A 19,837-nucleotide genomic window follows, 5' to 3' on the forward strand; every position below is an offset into this window, starting at 1 on the left:
GCTCCAGATCCCTGTGGCTCCTATCTGAAGAGGGAAGGGAGGAGCAAGGCTCAGCCCAATAGCTAAATCAAGGGACAGGCAGAGGACCAATTCGCTAAATTTAAACAGGAAAATACATGTGTTTACATGTCTCTTTGGGAAAAGAGGAAGGGGAAGCAGCATAAGAAGAAAGCGAAGAGCTGCCTTTCAGTCAAACGTGTTTTAGCTCCTAATCTGTCTAGTTTCACTGCTGGAGCAAACTAGGGATTCAGAACCCTAGCTCAGGTTCCTTGGGGTGTCAGAACTGGAGGGGGGCAGGGAGGCAGGCGAGGGGGTAGAACCAGGTGGGTCCAGCCCAGGTAAAAGGGGGTTAGGGAAGAAAAGGGTGTGGTATTGTGGGGTAAAAATAAATAAATAAATAAATAAATAAATAAATAAATAAAAGCACCTCCAGTGTCCGGTAAGAAAATTGCCCCAGCCCAACATGCTCAGGACAGGCGGCTTTTTTCAGAAGCTGCACTGGCTCTGCAATCACCACAAATGTGCCTGAAGTGTATAAAATAAACTTGTCTGATTGAGGGTCGGCAATAAAATCTCTTCATACTCTCTCTTAAAATGTCTAAGAGATTAGGATTATCACTGCCTGTCCCTGACAGATAAATGTACCATGGACTCTGTGTCTTTAACACACACACACACACACACACACACACACCACTGTCACGCATGTATGTCTATATGATGCGCATATCTTCTAAGACTGACTTTCACTGGAAATTTCTTAATCTGTTTTAATTCATAAATAACTAAAGTGCCTCTCTTCTCCAGTTCCATCACTCTGAACGCACCCAGCAGCCCCTAACTCTACACTGAGAGATAAGGGGCTTGCCGGGGGCTGGCAGGAGTGCGGAGGACCCATGGCTGCAGAATCCGTGAGATCATTGCTCCGAAGGCTCATTTTATTGAAAGGATTTGTCTTTGCATCGCCAGGTGGTGCTCAGATGACTTTAGGCTAGATAGATTCCCTTTGCTTTCTTTTGGATGGATTTGGGGGAATGGTTGCCCCATGCGTCTCTGAGATGGGTGCAAGTAGGAAGGAATCAGTGTCTCCCCCGGCAGAGGAAGAGATAGTGGGTGTGATGCGAAAATGACCCAGGACCGCATACAGCTTGGACAGTAGTGTATGTGAGCAAAATTAAAGCCATCCTCACAACAGCCTTCCCTCCGAGCAGGGCTCTCATCTCTCCTCCTCCAGCTCCGCCCCCCTCCCCCTCCAGAAAACACCCATGGCTTAGGATTGCTAGAGGAGTTTGGGTTTAAGAGAATTACTTTAAAGCAATCTGTACATTATATTACCTTTTTCTATAGTAAATCCTTCTCTTTAACCATTTCCTCCTTGTAGAAACAAAACCAAGCAAACTGAAAAATCATTTGGTAGCCTCTCCCTAGTGTCTCAAGTGTCCATTTTACTTTCCTTTTTACTTTGCGATATACTTTTTTGAAAAATCTCAATGTCAGTGTATGGCCTGACCATAATCTTGAAATGCCCTATAGCCACTCTTGTGCTTTATTAATATGGATTCAAACTCCTTGTAAAGAAGTTAGATTTTTCTATAAATAGATACTTGTAGGTAAAGAATGAAGGGGACCAAGCTTTCTATTTGTTTTCCCTCTCTCAGAGAAAGCAGAATCAGAGCCTTAAGTATGATTGCAATTATCATTATAGGTTTGGAGCAAAATCCCTCCTGGTAAGAGAGTCAAGGCACCGCAAGGAAGTTGAATAAACTTGTTTAATAGGGCACACATTTTCACAATTCTAAATGCAATAAATGTTTAAATCTATCTATACTTCTGTTTATATTTCTCTTTTGACAAGTTAGTTGGTTCCTCTATGTTAAAATGATATCTAATATGTACTGAGCTTTTTAGGGTATGCTAAGCATTGTGACAAATACTCTTTAAAATTTGTCTTAACACTTACAATTTTTTTAAGTTTATTTATTGATTCAGAGAGAGAAGGAGAACGTGTGCGCGCACACACATGAGCGGGGGAGGGGCAGAGAACGAGGGAAACAGAGAATCCCAAGCAGGCTCTGTGCTAACAGTGGGGCAAACTCACGAACCAAACAGTGAGATCCTGACTTGAGATGAAATCAAGAGTTGGAGGCTTAACTGACTGAGCCCCCCAGGTGCCCCAACTTATAATAAACTTTGTTTGAAAGAATTCATAATTCCCATTTTACAGTTGAGGTAACTGAAGTAAACTATTTCTATCCTGAAATGACTTCCACAAGTCATTTCCAAAAGGAATAAAGATCCAAGGGTGAGATTTGAACAGTTTGTCAGATTCCATAGCATGGAGAAATTTCGGTAAGCCCCGTGAGAAGAACCACCTGTCTTTCATTTAAGATTATAATCACCAATATTAGCTCAGGATGGAACACATAAGAGATGCTAAATAATAACCTACAAAACAAACCAAAATATAAATAACTTAAAATCTCCCAAAACTGTAAACAAGTGTGCAAATGAAATAAATTATTAATTGTGCTATTATTTTACTTTGTCTTGATAACACATTCCCTTTGTTCTTTCTGAGTTATAGTAATGATGATCAGCCCTTGCTATTGCCTGTATACTCCTTAGGTCTTAAACTGTTCACACAAATCCCCCAAAATGTGTCTGAAAATGTTTTGATGACTCAGAGAATCTTGTAAGCAGAATATTTTAATTGCCACAATCTGTGTAATTACTTAAATACAGGAGGAATACTCATTGCCAAGATAAGATTGAAGTCTCTTGTAAACCCTGTAATGCTAGATGGGTTAGTTGGGAAAAGACACATTGTTGTATACATTGTTGTTGTTTCAAAAGGCTGCACATAGTTAAAAAAAATTGTATCTGGCAAAAGCCTATGTTTCTCAAGGGTAAGTGACGTTTGCATTTGTAAATGGGGAAGAAGCCGATATAATTTTGTGCTTTGCAGACCACGGATGAGTTGGGTGCTCTTACGCTCACCATTTCATTTGTTAAATGACTGGCACATGTGTGGTGTCATTCTGTTTAGTGCTTCTACTTCTATGGACTCAGTTTAATCATATACTTGGTTTCAGATCCCAGCTATCTCACGTAATGTGTCACTAATTGAGAAAATTAATTAAACCCCTTCTATCTCAGTTTTCCTACTATAGAAATGGGACACTATGTGCCAAATCTCAAATGTATTATCTCACTTGACGCCCCCCCACCTAAAAATAAGAGATATATGTATATCTAACAGGTATACATTTCTATTGTCACAGATTTATAGACAAAGAAAGTAAGATTTGGAGATTATATATAACTAGCATGAGGTTAAACTGTTAATAAGGTGTGACTCGAAGCCACAGCTATCCAGGTATCAAGGCACCACATTGACAGAAATCCAGCTTGAGCGATTTCCAACATCCTTCTCAGCTTTAAAAACGTGATTATTCTATGTAACAGAAGTCTTTTGTGGTCATCATACTTTTATACAATTCTTACCTTCCACATCTCAGACAGAAGCACCTGAATAATTTTTAGTATTGCTTATCTTCCCCATGCAACCTTATCTTCTCATTCTTTCCCTCCTTATTTGTTCCTTCTCCTTAATGGTAATTTTTCATCTATAGGCTTCACTACTGAAGAATTCATGTTGACTACCTTTAATGCAGGAAATATTGCAAAATTCACTTTAATTTGCATTAATTTCTTTTACATAATATAGCTCATTTCAGAGCGTGTGTATAAAATGTTGGTCAACACATTAATTTGCCTTGCCTTAAGTCCAAGATGCAATCATCTGAACGTCTGTGTTCCCCTAAAATCCTGAACCCTGAAATCCTAACACCCAGAGATGATAGTATTAGGAGGTGGGAGCTTTGGGTGGAGCCCTCGTGAATGGGATTAGTGCCTCTAAAAAGAGATGCCAGAGAGATTGCTTGCCTCTTCCACCATGTGAGGACACTGCAGTGCACCATCTGTGAACCAGAAAGTGGGCCCTCACCAGACTAAATCTGCTGGTGCCCTGATCTTGAACTTTGAGCATCCAGACCTGTAGGAAATAAATTTCTTCTGTTTGTAAGCCACTCATTCTGTAGCATTTTCTTGTAGCAGCCTAAATGGACTCAGACGCAGGCATCTTTAATAGGAGCTCCTAATGAAGAAGGAATATATTCCAGGGATAGAAAATTGTCACTGGGTAATTGCTGTCCAGAAAACAAAATTTAAAAGTTTGTCTAATGTCTAGCACCGAATGGTTATTCAACTAAAACTTTGGATCATATAAATAACATTTTTAAATTTTTTGTTTATTTATTTTGAGAGTGAGAGCGAGAGCGAGAGAGAGAGAGAGAGAGAGAGAGAGAGGAGAGAGAGAGGAAAAGTGGGGGAGAGGCATAGAGAAGAGACAGAATCCCAAGCAGGCTCTGCACCATCAGCACAGGGCTGGGACTCAACACAAACTGTGAGATCATGACCTGAGCTGAGATCAAGACTCAGATGCTTAACTGACTGAGACACCCAAGTGCCCTCAGATAAATAGCATTTTTTAAAACATGAAGTAGAATCAAGGAACAATATGAAACAAGCAGATATGGTGGCATATTCATTTGAAAAAATTGTTCGAGAGTAGGTGAGTGGTCACACAGAAGCCCACATCCGTGCTGTCAGTATGATAGCCTCAAGGCACTTATGGTTATGTAAATTCAAACTTAAATTAAGTAAAATTAAAATTACACTTTAAAATTGCACTAACTTTGTTTCAGGCACTTAATGGCAAAATGTGTGTGGCTAGTGCATCTCTTAGCGGACAACGCAAATATAGAATACTTTGATCAAGGCCAAAAGTTCTATTAGGTAATGTTGATCTAGTCTACGATGATTAATATAAATGCCATCTAAATGTGATTATAAGCTCAGCAAGAGAAGCACAGCAAGACAATGCTAAAGATATAATAAAAAGAGGGTACTAAAGAGTAATCTATATATTGGTGACATTTTGTTTGAAATCCCCCCTTCTTTCCATTCATATTTTACAGAGTTTGAACATGAATCACAGGACTTCAATTAGTCTTTTGACCATAAAGTAACTATGACTGAAGACAGTTCGTTGTTTATAGAATAAGTACAGATGCACGCACAGAAAAATTGGGCATGAGAAAAACCTTAGTAAAATCTGTATTTTTAACAAGACATCTGTCTTCCAAAGAATCAGATACAATATGTGCTTTCCACTATAGGGTCCCGAGAAGGTGGCGAGTCTGTGTCTATAACATAAAAAAAATGACCTAATTCAAAGCAATAGACAGGACTTTAGGATGCATTAGAGGCATCATGTAAAGCTTTTTTCTTTATTTTTTTTAACTCAACAGACTCTAATGTTTACTCAGTCAAATCATAGACTCGGCCACTCGCTCTTGACTTTTGCCACACTCCCAGGAAATCTGCTGCAGAGTTTGTGGTGAGGCCACAAAGCAACATCCAGGAAAGTGACAATTGTAATAGTTAAAGTGCCTCATCACAAGGTAGGAATTGTCAAGTGAGTAAAAAGGCAGGGTTATCTTTTCTCTAGAAGTATATCCTATACACGTATGCAGAAATCAGCATTTTTTCCCTATGCAGTTCATCAGGGTCTATAAGGCAGTAGCACGGTACAGATTAAAATAAAGTATCTGAAAATCAAAAGGATAGTCATAACTGAAGCTGCTTCTTGACTTTTGGGAATAGAGAGGATAGCCCTGAGAACACCAGGAAATCTGAGCTAAGACTAAACTCTATGATGCTGCCTTTTTAGTTTTCTTTTCTGAGCCATGAGGGGCCATTCTCTGAATCCAGGGGGCCTAGTTAACTAACACTCATCACCTTGCGCTTAGAGGCCAGCTTTTATGCATTTCCAGGTGCTGGCTGCTTTGTTAAATCTGCAGCGCCCCCACACTTATAAAGCTTACGCATTCCACACCTGGCCTGTTGGACACTGGCATATTAGTAAAATGTATGAACTTGCAGAATCGATTGCTTTTTTCTGAGTTGGGAATCCAACATGGATAAAATCATCAGTGTAAGAAAAATGAAAAATTCACAATAAGGTGCTTTTCAAAGCAACTGTTTAATCCATTTATTTAGCATCTTAAAAGCCACACAATAAACTTGAAGTTTCCCTTTTATTATATGTACATGTTGCATGTTTATTGTGGTCTTGGGGATATCTGAGGGCAACTCCATTTACCAGATGGCACTCAGCACCAGGAATTACATTTCAGACTTGAGAGAATAAGGCTTCACCTGGTGGAGCACTGCTTTCGTGTGACTATGTATGCCTGTATATGTGGGGGGGGGGGGGGGGGGGGGAAGGGGAGGGCTTCTTTATAACACACTACATTATATATCATCTGGACAATTGGCCCTATCATGAATTACTTAAAAAGCTATTTAATGCTATGATAGCATGGCTCCATATAATATAAGTACTTAGGGGATCTTTTTAAATGACTAAATTTACATCTAGTTTGTTTAAAAGGCAGTATGGTTTAGGTTTTCCTTTCTTTTTTTTTTTTTTAATCTTCTACTTAAATTCCTAATCTACAAGTCTGGGACTCCTCACTCTAAATGGTAGGATCTTTGGCTGACTTCTTACCTCTCGAGTTTGCAAGTATTTGCACTCATTGGATTCCCGGAGACTTATTGAGCCAAGAGATCATGAAATCCATCAGAAACATCACTATTCTGTAGCCATGTAGTATTGAAAATGAGGATGCAAATTCATGGTTCCTGAAACTGTCTACATTCCTTAATTAATCTTGCTATATTTGTATGCTTTTATAATTCCCAATAATGTTAGGGGGAAAAATAGCAGTTATGGAAATTGCCAAGCCTAAAGGACAGATGCAGTATGCTGGTCAATGTTTTATCTAATTCTGAATAAAGAGAGAAAAACGAACTCCAGAATGAACGAAATGTTCTCACCCTGCAACTCTAAAACAGAATTATACCTCATATATTGACTAGGTGATGACATTTAGCAGAACACCCACAATGAAGAACACCAGATTATAACTATCTTAAACTTACTTTTTATTTGCCTCGATAGAAGAAAAAATGTCATAGAGTTTTCTGAGTCTCTTTTGCATGGTTTGTTTGTTTACTTATTTATTTATGTTTATGAATAAAAGCTGTTACAACCCTCCCTTAAAAGTAAATAAAATATTTTCTCTAGCTATTTCTGTCCACCCTCAAAATTAAGTATTTATTCTAGCATTTGTTATGTTTAAAGGCATACCAATATTTTTCCAGGTTTTTTTCCCTTTTTCTCAGGAATAAATTTCCAGTTCCCCAAAGCGCTATAAACCTTGTGGTTACTCAGCATCATCCTAAGACTTACTTACCAGAATAAAACATAGTGTCTTGCTTAATTTTTCATTCAGGATTCTTGTATAATATATAGCTTTAATGTCCTATGATTTAACATTTCTGGTTATGACTTATTTAATTTTCTTAATGTATGCAAAGCGATAAAGTCAAGACCAACTGGTCAAGCCCTAATTCTAGCACTTGCTAACTGAGACAACTTGGACAAATTAATTTGCCTTACTCGTCTGCAAAATGATTACAACAAGGGTGTGACAGTGATCAATAATTTTATTTATTTTATAATTATTAATTACGGTAATGATTAATTAATAGTCATATGAAGCATGTGGGAAATATTTAGGAACACAATATAATTTTAGTTAGCATTATCCTTATGGGTACTGAAATATTTAAGATACTCTTTTGGTCATTTAATATCTCAACAGAAAACACCTAAATTGAAATGTAAAGTGAAGACATGCTCTTGGCATAATGATATTAGGAAATCCCTAGTGTTTAACAGTTATTTAATCTAATATTCTGTTATGATTTTACAATAAATTTTCAGTGACACTAAATATGAATTTAAAATTTCCAGATGCGCCTGTGTATTAAATAATCTGGAGAAGCAGAAAAAGCCACAGACTTTCATATGATAAAATATTGCTATTGAATAATTATATATTAAGTAAAATAACTTGATATTTTAAAATATAAAAGTTTGGGGCATGCTCAACTTTGCATTGGATTCTTGTCTGGGTTCATGTCATTAAAATAATTTTCTTGAAGTTACTTAAGGGAAACATAACATAGAGAAATTAATAGTTTTTGTGTTTTGTTCCATTAATCAGTTTAAAAGATTGAGTATCAGGGCACCTGGGTGGCTCAGTTGGTTAAGCAACTGACTTTGGCTCAGGCCATAATCTCACGGTTTGTGGGTTTGAGCCCTGCATCGGGCTCTGTGCTGACAGCTCAGAGCCTGGAGCCTGTCTCAGATTCTGCGTCTCCCTCTCTCTGACCCTCTCCTCCTCAAAAACAAATAAAACATTAAAAAAAAATTTTTTTAAATTGAGTATCGACGTGCTTTATCCAAAAAATCCTTTTTGACTCAATTTCTCAATGATAAAATATTAACTTTTTCCTGTTTCCAAATCATTCAAGCTAGCCTCTTGTTTGTACATGATTAAAGAGTAATTGCTCACCTTGCACGTTATAGCCAGCAGTGTCTAGAACATCTTAGTGACTCCTAAAAGCTATTTAGACTCTGATAGGCTTTATTAATTTTCCCCTAATATACCCAAAGTGCGTGATGCTTGTCTTCAAGCAGCATGACAAGATCGTAGTAAATTTACCATTCAATTGTATGCACATATATACAAACATATGAATGCATAAATGAAATCTCTTGGTCAAAAACACCACAACTACTCAAAGGAATGCCAGTTTACCAGCCAGTGAACTGCTAAGATTTTTAATTGACCCAATGTCATCCAATTTACAAAATTAAAAATTGAAATTATAAACAAGGATCTACCTTTCTAGAACTCTCATAGACCCCCCCATTCTCTGACACACATCTTTAGACATTGTCTTAAGACAAAACCCAAGATCCATGTCCGCTGATGCTCTACTGAGATTGATTTCAGCTCTAAAAAACATAATCTTAATAGCATATAATTTGTAATAGCAAGGCTGAGGAGCTACTGACATGCTTTGACATAGAATTTATTATTGATAATTATAACAATGTTCAGTAATACATTTATAAGTATGTAATTAAAAGAAATTCTAAATTGATATGTGTAAAGTCGCTCGACTTGAAATCTTTTGACTTCAGACAATGAGATATTCCTATAGCCATCTATAAATTTATATACAAGGGCTGTGTATTTCCTAAAACCTAAATACACTTTCCTTATATCTTTAATATATTGCTTTATATAACTTTCTATGGGGACTCAGGTAGGTGCTACAGATACCACATTGATTTTATATGTTGTGGTAGGCAGAAGAATGAATGTTACCTTACACAGCAAAAGGGACTTGGTATATGTGTTTAAGGTTAAAACTTTGAGGTGGGAGATTATCCTGGGTTATTAAAGTGGCCCTTACGTCATCGTATGAGTCCTTTAAATCGGAGAACCTTTCCAAGCTGTGTTCAGAGAGACTTTGCTATGAGGACTGAAGAAAGGTCAGAGAAATGCAAATTGTTGACTTTGAAGATGAGGAGGAGGCCACAAGCTAAAGAATGGGGCAGCTTCTTGAAGTTGAAAAAAACAAGGAAACGAATTTTCCCTGGGTTATCCCCAAAAGGAACACCCATAGGCCATTTTTTTCTAGTGAGACCCATCGCAGACTTGTGACCTGCACTAACAGAGATAATACATTTGCATTGTTTTAAGCCACCAAGTTTGTAGTAGATTGCAACAGCAATAAAAATTCATGCATATGTGTTGTCTTTGCTTCCTGAATGGCCTATGAGCTCCTTAAAGGTAGACGTTAAGCCTTACAGTACTTTGTATCTTTCACGTTATCTATTTCTGTGCTTTCCATTTAGTAAGTATTCAAGAAATCTTGACTAAATGATATAATAAGGAAGTTTTAAAAAAGTATTTCTACTGATTAGGTTGTGATGGCAATCTTAACCTCACAGTGGTTTCTGTCTGCCTGGGTAATGATGCATTAACTGCTGTCCCGGGGAAACATTTTGCAATGTGCTGTTTATTCAAGTAATCAGAAGAAAGCACCAAAATTGCACTTGACTTTGCAGGAAGATTAGCAAACAATAGTGCTGTTTTGAAAGACAGAGATCTGTATCTTTGAAAGGGGAAGTTGCAAAACTGTCTATTCCTTTATCTGTTCAGATTCCTAAGGAAGGAGGATTTTACAACTAGTATTATCCTTGTTGGAGGCTCTTTTCTGTCTGGCACTCCTCCAGCCCAAGTTTATCTGATACCCTAAGGCTTCCCAGAGCCTCCTCCGGGATGTAAATCCAAAATTCTTGGGCAAAATGTAACTGAAAAATTGATGTAGCAGTACAATTTGCCAAATAATTTATTTAAAAGGAGCAGAAAAATAGTTAGAGGAATTACACAAAGTCTGTCAGCCACAGATGGATTTTGCTAAAAATCCTGGCCCACATCCTCTAGGACCTACGGGCGTAAAGTGGGTAATTGAAAGTATTTTTATCTGTTTCCCCCCTTCAACTCATTGGCCCATTTACTATTTCTTGGATGACTGTTGTATTTACACATCTTATTACAAGCATAAATCATATGTTAAAACCTACTCCAAATCTTGCACCTGCCGGGAAATGACATTAATAATCTTTGAGCGCCCTATGTACTAGTAAATATGAGATCATACAAAGAAATAGGAGACATGACCTCCATCCCAAGGAGACATTATCTTCTACCAATTGGCCTAACAATGATAACCTGCGAGAGCCACTAGAGATATATAAATTTATATCATGTATTTTTTACATTTAGTTTTGTATTTCTGCTCTTTTCTTATTTCTCTCGTGATTTTTAAACTGTTAAATAAGTAGAACTGGGTTTTATCCTTTCTCTCATCCTCAGATATCCTAGTTTTTGGTCACTGTGATGGCTAGTCCATGATGTTCATCTACTTACAGTTTCTTCAACTGCTTACAGGTTCTTCTTTTCATTATATATTTTTAAATTTGAAAATACCTAAGGGCGCCTGGGTGGCTCAGTCAGGTAAGCATCTGACTCTTGATTTAGGCTCAGGTCATGATCTCACGGTTCGTGAGTTTGAGCCCTATGTCAGGCTCTGTGCAAATAGCACAAAGCCTGCATGGGATTCTCTCTCTCCCTCTCTCTCTCAAAATAAAGGAATAAACATTATAAAAGGTAACTACAAATATCATCTTCATTAAGAAATGTGCCTGGGAAATCACCACCTTATCTCCCTTATTGATTTTGCTGTAAATAATTTAAATACATTAACTCAGAGCATGAATAATAGGAGACATTTATCAGAGCACTATTTTAAGCCTGATGGGATTTTAATCCCATGTTTTTGTAAATCCTCATGACAAACGTATAGATAAGTACTATCATTACCTCCAATTTACAGATGAAGTACTGAGCTTTACTATGTACATTTAATACATGCAAATGTAGGATTGGAATCCTAACCTATATCACTAACCTCCAGCAAGAAAAAAAAAAAAAAAAGAGGAAGAAGAAAGAAGGAAAAGAAAAAGAGTAAAGTACTGCACAGCAGTCTACAACAGAGGATACAGGTTTTCCTCCAATTTGAATTTGATTAAATGAAGACAATGGGGAGAAACCTGTTCCTTAATAATATAACTGATTTCTGCATGTGGTAGGTGGCAGTATATGGATCAGTCACTTCTTTTAATCCTTACTCAAGACTGCTCCATGCCCTGTATATGTCTATATAGCCTTCCATTTCTTCTGAACTCTATTATTGGTTACAAGTTTCTTGGACATTGAAATAAAACATTGATTCTAAAATCCTCGTGACCCACTGTTGCGAGCAACACGTTTAGCTAGTAGACATTCATCTTCTCTGACTTCTTCAAAGAAATCCACTCTCATTTTCAGCCATCCTTTCTGCTGTTGAGCATTTGTACTGTTAGAAGGTCCTCCCTCATCCGTACTGATCTGAAATCTACCACCTTATAATTTTCATGGATTTGGTCCTGATTCTGCCTTCCACAGTTGAGGAGAATAAGACCATTCCCTTTTAAATACCTGAAGGTGAGCATCACTTCTTCAAGTGAGGGCCCTCATCCCAGCCCTTTCAGCTACTCATTTTCAGCTCTTTCTTTTCTCCAAATGGCCTCTTAAATCACCAAGTTCGGAGCAGAATGGAACCCCGTAAACGTGATCCCGTCCACACAGAATACAACTCAGCTTATCTCTGCTCATGAATTCAAAACTAAAGAGATGTCTGTTGGATTCAGTTCTTTTAATGCAGAATCTGCCATCTATTGACAGGCTATTATATGTCCAGAACTGGGGAAGAATTTTATATAACATCATACCATTTAATCCTCATAACAACCCCCTCGGGCGGGTACCATGGGGAGCAAAGCATACTATTTCTGTCCAGATGCAAAAGTTCTTGCTTCACATTTTGGTCACTGTGGTCTCAGTGCCCGCTCAGTATCACTTCTTCAAGCAGCTTGTGAAACTTCTCTTACATACTTTGTGGATATTTAGGAACAGTAAAATATAAAATGTACATAAATATATTTTATAGCAGTATTAAAACAATGTAGTAAAACTATTCCCACATAATAAATCCTCATAAATGCAGTAATTTTAAAGTGTTATTTTCCCATGTAATCCATTCTTTAACTCATGCTTATAAGGTTATGTCAGCCCATATATTTACATATAATTTGATTATGTAATATTTACCGATAAACATTTGGTCATAGAACTTTTATCTTTTTTTTTCAAAATGGAAATCCACCATAACTGGGAAAAAACACATATTATTAAGGAAAAGCTGTTTGGAACATGAAAATAAAACAACCCTACAAAAAGTATCCATAAATCACAAAGGAAAGCCTTTGAAATATTCACCAATATTTAAAACCAGAGGCCTTATTTTTCCACTGGAATGAAATTTAATTATGATACCATTAGGATCAAGAATAACTGTCCAATAATGTGTTTTAAATTAACTAAATGACACCTTACACTCTTTTCACATCTACTCCAGGAACCCCTGATCTTCATAGTTCACAAAAATATAAACAGACTTGTCAGACCTCACTAAATTTATTAAGGTTTGGCAGAATGCCTATGGGGGGGAAATCATATTTCAGAATAAAGTCTAAAATGAGCAAGAAAAAGAACCTCTTGAAAAGCGAAGCAGCAAAGCAAACCAGGTTGCTTCTAACTGGTAAAATAATGAGTTCCTTTAGTATTTATCTGTCATATATGTACCGTTCCTTTTTTTAAAAAAATAAAGCTCTAAAACAGATATACTGCAGACTGAGTTCTGCTTATTCTGGCAGATGTAATCAAAATCTTACTCAGGTAAATATGTGTCAAGAAGCTGAGGGAGCGGGATGAAGATAAGCGTATGAGCTAGATAATGCTCTCACCTACACAGAAGCCTTATGTTTGTTTGTACCTGCGTCTTGGATTTATATGGTCCTTGGTAAATCACTCTTGGACCATGTTGGCTTAGTAGATTTTAGGTGTAGAAGCTTAGAAATAATAAAACAATGGATAAGAAGTCTTTCACCATAGTTTAGAATAAAATGCTTTTAAATTCCCATTCTTTAATTTCCTTATGAAGAAATTAAAGAAATACTAAGGTAAAATAAATGCACTTATATGAATATGTATTTATACATCCAAAATGTGTGCAGAGAAATTACAAGTAGTGAATTCACAATTAGTCTTTAAAGTAATCGGTAGTTTGTCATCATTATTCTTAAAGGGTCATCTCCCCAAAACTTTTGGCTTTTACTTACAAAGATTTTGATATTATTCATTAAGGTTTTTGGTGGTGTAACATTTTTCAAAGGCAAATCCATTTTAATATGTAAATATATTTATATTTGATTTAAGAATGAAAATTTTTTTCAGTTGGGTGTACATTACCCAAGGGTTTATTAATGCAGTACATTCATTGTCTTCATGATTAGCCTAATTCTCCACTACTGTGGTTAAAAATGTATATAGTGTTTAGTACTGTAAACAGAGGATATGGATTTTTCAGATAGATCTACAATTTAAACTGATTGTTTTTAATGACAGGAAGGAAAATAACTGCTGAAAAAAATAGAATTGTTTTATAAATTCTTTATTTTACTTTAATTCTTAAAATAAAAACAAAGTCAAGTTTTTACCTCCTATTGAATATATCATAACAACAAAGACAGTCAAGATAAAATAGTCAAAACTCAAACAAATTTGGAGACTAAACTATTCAGTAATATAATTACCCCATGAGTTACAGATTGAGTATAAGTTTCACTAAAATAAAATTTAAATGGCAATAATTAAAATGTAATTTTAATTTTCTGCCAAGAGAAATATTGTTTTCATTTTTGCTAATCTTTTCCAGCTATCGAACTACCACTAATGTTACACTTAACTCCAAATAGGGCCACTGATTTCAGAGGACGATGGTAATGTATAACAGACCAAATACTGTGTTCTGATAGAGAAGGACAGTTCCACTTAATTGTTCAGAAGTTGCACCGTTATTATATTATACTCTTTTCTATTTTATTATATGTCCATTATGCTATACAAATATGATATAAAAAGCACATGCAAATTTGTATTAAAAATATCACCATAGAAACATTTTACAAATGTTGGAGGCCAAAAGCAAAAATATTAAAAATTTTTAACTTATTACTCATCTTTGAATAGAAACAAAAGTACAGTTAATAAATTAGCATAGGTCCTACATATTTTTTATGATGTCTGAAGTTAGCCAGAAAATTATCTTATACCACAAGCATTTTTCTCACTTAGGTGTCCATGATAATTTTACCATTGCTTCCATTTTTCTCTTCCATTGCACCAGTTTGCTCCTCACATCATAACTTTGGCTGTTCTCTAGGGTTTAGTCCTTCATTCTGTTCTTATGGCTAAATATCTTCTCTCAGAAAACTGTTTGATTGTCAGGCCTTCTCTCCTCAATGAAGAGTAATAGGCTTCATTAAATTATGAATCCTTGGTATGTAACTCAATATTTCAGTTGCATTATTTTACATTGTTTTCTTTTACATTATTTTCTATAAAAATTTATCAAGTGCATGTTTATATACGCTTATATGTGCTTAACTGATATAACAATTTATCAGTTAAGCACCCAACTCTTGATACCAACTCAGGTCATGATCTTGGGGCAGTGAGATGGAGCCCTGAAGTGAGCTCTGCACTGAAGATGCGGAGACTGTTTGGGTTTCTCTCTCCCCCTCTTGCTCTGCCCTTCCTCCACTTGTGCTCTGCTTCCTTCTCTGTTTCTCTCAAAAAAAAAAAAATAACATAAATAAACTTTTTCAAGTGCCTACTTTCTGCCAATAATAGCTCTAGGCTCTGAAGATATATTGGTGACAAGAAAGGCAAAGGTCTCTAGTGATCTGGAGATGATATTTTAGTGAGAAAGGACAGCAAACAAGTAAATACATAATGACTAAGGTTGTTTCAGATAATAACGGTTATAAAGAACATTAAGCACAGTGATACATTAGACTGGTGGGGTAGGTAGGGATGGAAAATTTAGTTTGGGCTAGGGAAGACTACATGCAAGGGGTGACAAGACAGCTAAGACCAGAATATCCTAAGGAAATAGTTCAGAAAAATCTGGGACAGGGAATTTCAGGCAGAGGAAGCAGGAAGTGTGATTTCAATGCTGTATTTCCAGCATTAAAACCCATCACCTGATCTACTCTCTCAGTTACTTTCAATTACCTTTTGGTCATCTCAGTGCATATTTGGATATCAATTCAGAATCAGTTTAACAGACCACCACATTAATTTATTCTTTAAACTTGCTAGCCCATTTAACCTTACAATGTTTTTGATGACATTACCAGTTTCAGATCACCAGATTCAGAATCTTGAATTAGCTGAGACTCATGCCATTTTCAGGAAATGTTGGCCATTATTCTTTTAAGATGCTCTTCTATCTGTTTCTTCTCACCTTCCTTATGTCAACCTAGACCAGTTATATGATTTCCTTAAAACTTAATTTCTCACCTGTAAAACAGGTGAGAAACAGAACAGAAATTATCTCTGGGTAATTTCTATCTAGTGGAAATAGCATGGTTCTGGGAAAGAGAAAAACAAATTTAAAATGTGGCCCACTACTTATTCACTATAGTATCAGAAATGTGATAACCTATTTTAATATCCTCTACCATATAGAAAGAGAATCCATAAAATAAAAATGTACTTGCTTCACAAGGATTTTGTAAAGAATAAGGGGAAGAAATCACATAAAAATAAATAAACAAATAATTAATGAGCTTAAACTTTCTGTGCCTTTTGATTATGGAACTAAGGTAATTAATATAGGAAAGTACCAGTGATGTAAAACATGTTGTCAATATTTTCCCCCTCATATTCCTGGTGTCACCATCTGATAAAAATTCTCATCTCTTTGCACTGGAATTTTGCACTGATCTTTGGATGCTAATTGAAAAATTCAGAATTCTTCTGCTTTTAGCTGTCTCCCATCAAGCAACTTGAAATTGGGACATTGCAACATAGAACCTGTTGATTTTGTGTAGATGAGCTTAGAGGAGACAGAAATTGTCAGTAGAACAGAGTCTTGGCAGTTGAAGTACCTTTGATTCTTGCTCCACCACAGAGTTCCTTGGGAATGAGAGTCCAAGTTCGGGGTTAGGTACAAGGAGGATTCAAAACCCTCTATGAGAAGAAACTTCTCCAGTAAACTCTGATCTTCTGGAGGTCAAAGCCAGCTCTCACTCATTTCATTCTCACCACTGCGAAGCAGATTTCTTAGATCATGGTAGCTGCTTAATAAATGCATGTATTGATTTTCACATGATGCTAGTATAGTTGAGTGAATCTTCAAGTAGAAGGGGGATATATCACAGAATGTGAAACCATCAAGATTTAATCACACTGCCCACGACTGAATTTCTAAGGGTACAGAGGTTTACATGAAGAAATCTTTGACTCCTGGCACTGTGTGACACGAGTGACTTTTTATTCTGAAGAGACCACAGTCAATAAGCCAATTGGGAAGGGAGTTCGCACCCCATTCTGTAACCCCCACCCACTGCTCTCACCACCACCAACATGAATGGCAGCCTGGCGGTTTCCCCTGCAGACTTTGCCAACATAGTGACTATAATATCATAGATCAGGTCCTAGCCCTCAAAGATCAACAGAGAATCTCTTTTTGAAGCTATCATTCCCTACACTGGGAGGTCCAGCAAAGAGGGTCTTTTGTTGTGGTTGTTATATTTGTTTTCATTTTTGGTTTTGTTTTTGCTTTTTTTTTTTTTAAACCAAGTTCAAGGCCAGAGAAGTGTATTGCCCATAAAGTAACCCAAGAACCTCATGCCAGAGGAATTTCTTACAAAATGAATAGTTTCAAATCCAACAGCCTGCTACCAAGTTCCTGGCTTGCAATCTCCCTGGAATCTGAAGTCTTGGATTAAACCTAAGCAAAAAGCACCCTTCATTCTGATGCTTCTGCCATCCCTTATGTCTGCTCCAATCCTATGGACTCTCTAGGCTGAGCAAGCTAATTTGGACAACTAGATGTGTGCTTATACTTAAAAACCATTTTGTTTTATCCCTTCCAAACATACTTTTAGAAGAATCTGAGGAGAAAGTAGCAAAGCCTCTTTAAAATCCCAGATTCAAAACACAGCAGAAGGAACACAGGAAGTTTTACTGAGTAATTGAAGTGATTACATGCAAAGCACTTTCCCATAATCAAGGAGTTTCAAAGGAGGGTAGAGGGTGATTGACAGTGTTGGCCACCCTTGAAACTACATCCTGATTGGAGGAAATAATTACAAGCAGGGAGAAAGAGACTCAGTACTCTACATTTCCTTATTTTCAGATCTAATCTGGGAGAAAGAAGGCAGTAGTAGAAAAGCTTGGAAATCTTGTTCCTGGGGAACAAGAAAGCAAGAGACCCTGCTTATACCTGAAACAGATTTTCCTCTTTTTTTTCCCCCTTTTATTTATTTACTGAACATCTACTATGCTCCAGGTTGTGAGAAAGATCAAAAGATATGATGTCATGACAACTATTCCTGTGAATCATGAACCTTTAAGAAGATAAAAGGTCATTACAGATATTATTTCTTTTCAAATTTTTATTCAAATTCTAGTTAGTTAACATATAGAGTATACTGGTTTCAGGAGTAGAATTTAGTGATTCATCACTTACATATAACACTCAATATGGATATTAACTTTTCAGGAAAAGTAGTTAGAGGAAAGTGACAAGCTATGATGTCAGATTAAGCTTGCTATCTATCTGCCAGGATGTACCTCTATGTACACATATGCACAGATAGATGCAGAGAAGTTTCAGTTGAAGCAGGCATGGGATCACTTGACTCCAAGAATTGTAGAGCTCCAGGAAATCATTTGAAAACCACTGGGCTAGAAGAAAGTATTCATGCATTTTTGTCTACTATTGATGCTTTGGCCCTTCAGAAAGATCCAGGCTATTTTCCTGATGTCTTTGAAATGTTTCCGCCTTCTTCTATCTTCTTCTTTCACACACATGTTCTTACCTTTAAATCTTGATCTTTTTAATTCCAAAAAAAGCAAAATCTTGACCATCTTCTCTGAAGATTCCCAGATTGACATTTATCTTTTGATTTCCCCCGTTTGCCTGTAGCAGTACTAAAATTACAGTATTTAATTGTACACTATTACTCACTCAGTGTATGAATTTATCTTAAGCCCCCAAAAGTTCATGACATAATTATCTACATCTTTTGGAATACTTATGCCAAGTTCCCAGTCTGTGGAGTTAGCTTTTGAAGGCTTGAATCTTGGCTCTACCAATTGTCATTACCTATAAGTAAGCTACTTACCATTTCTATGTTTCAATTCTTCATCTGTAAAATGGTGATAATATTAGTATTTTCCCTTTATGGCTGTTTTAAGTGTTAAATACAATAATGAATGTACAGTGTTTAGCATAGTGCCTGGCACATAGTATGTACTCAATAAATTTCAGCCACTATTATTATTGTTATCAGTATTGTAATATTTTCTTAAGAAATGCTTACAAAAATGGAAATCTGTTGAATAAAAATTAGAATAGGTCTGTTTCACATTCTTTCTCAGGAGAAAAGTGGAAACATTTCAGAATGCCACCCATTCACAAGAATGCATTGCCAAAGCCAAATGGGAGGCAACTAGCAAATCCTGAATGGAACTGGCTGAGCAGAAAGTATATTAGACTAAACAATGAGCTCGGTGATGTAGAGGAATAAGGCATTCGTAAGAAAGCATTGGCTTTGAAATCCCTGGTCACTCATGGTCAAGCTGAATGAGCAGAACTGTGATGTGGCCCAGCTGTCATCCTCACCATGCTCTTTCCATGTTGCAAGCATTTTTTTTTTTTTTTAACAATAGGCATAATACCAACAGTATTTAATTCTACCTTTATGTACTCTGTTCCATTTTTTAATTAAATCAGTCTCTAAGATCTTTAGTAGACTTTGTAAAATTAATTATAGGTGCCAGAATGTAATTGGTCTAGAAGCAAGCGCAGAACTTAGATGTTTTGGGAGACACAGATAACCAAATACTCTCAGTATAGAGCCAGGTCACCAGTTCCTCTGTGTGCTTTATGAAGTGATAGAGATAGTGAACCATGAAATGCTCAACAAAATTTTAGATTCTACCAAATACAAAAAAAAAAAAATGACATTTACAAAATGAAATATTTCATAAGTAGTATATTATGCAATGAAGCACCTTAGAAAGATTTCTTTGAACTAAGTTCATGT

This window comes from Hyaena hyaena, unplaced genomic scaffold, assembly GCF_003009895.1.
Source record: "Hyaena hyaena isolate Hyena2069 unplaced genomic scaffold, ASM300989v1 scaffold_761, whole genome shotgun sequence".
NCBI classification, from domain to species: domain Eukaryota; kingdom Metazoa; phylum Chordata; class Mammalia; order Carnivora; family Hyaenidae; genus Hyaena; species Hyaena hyaena.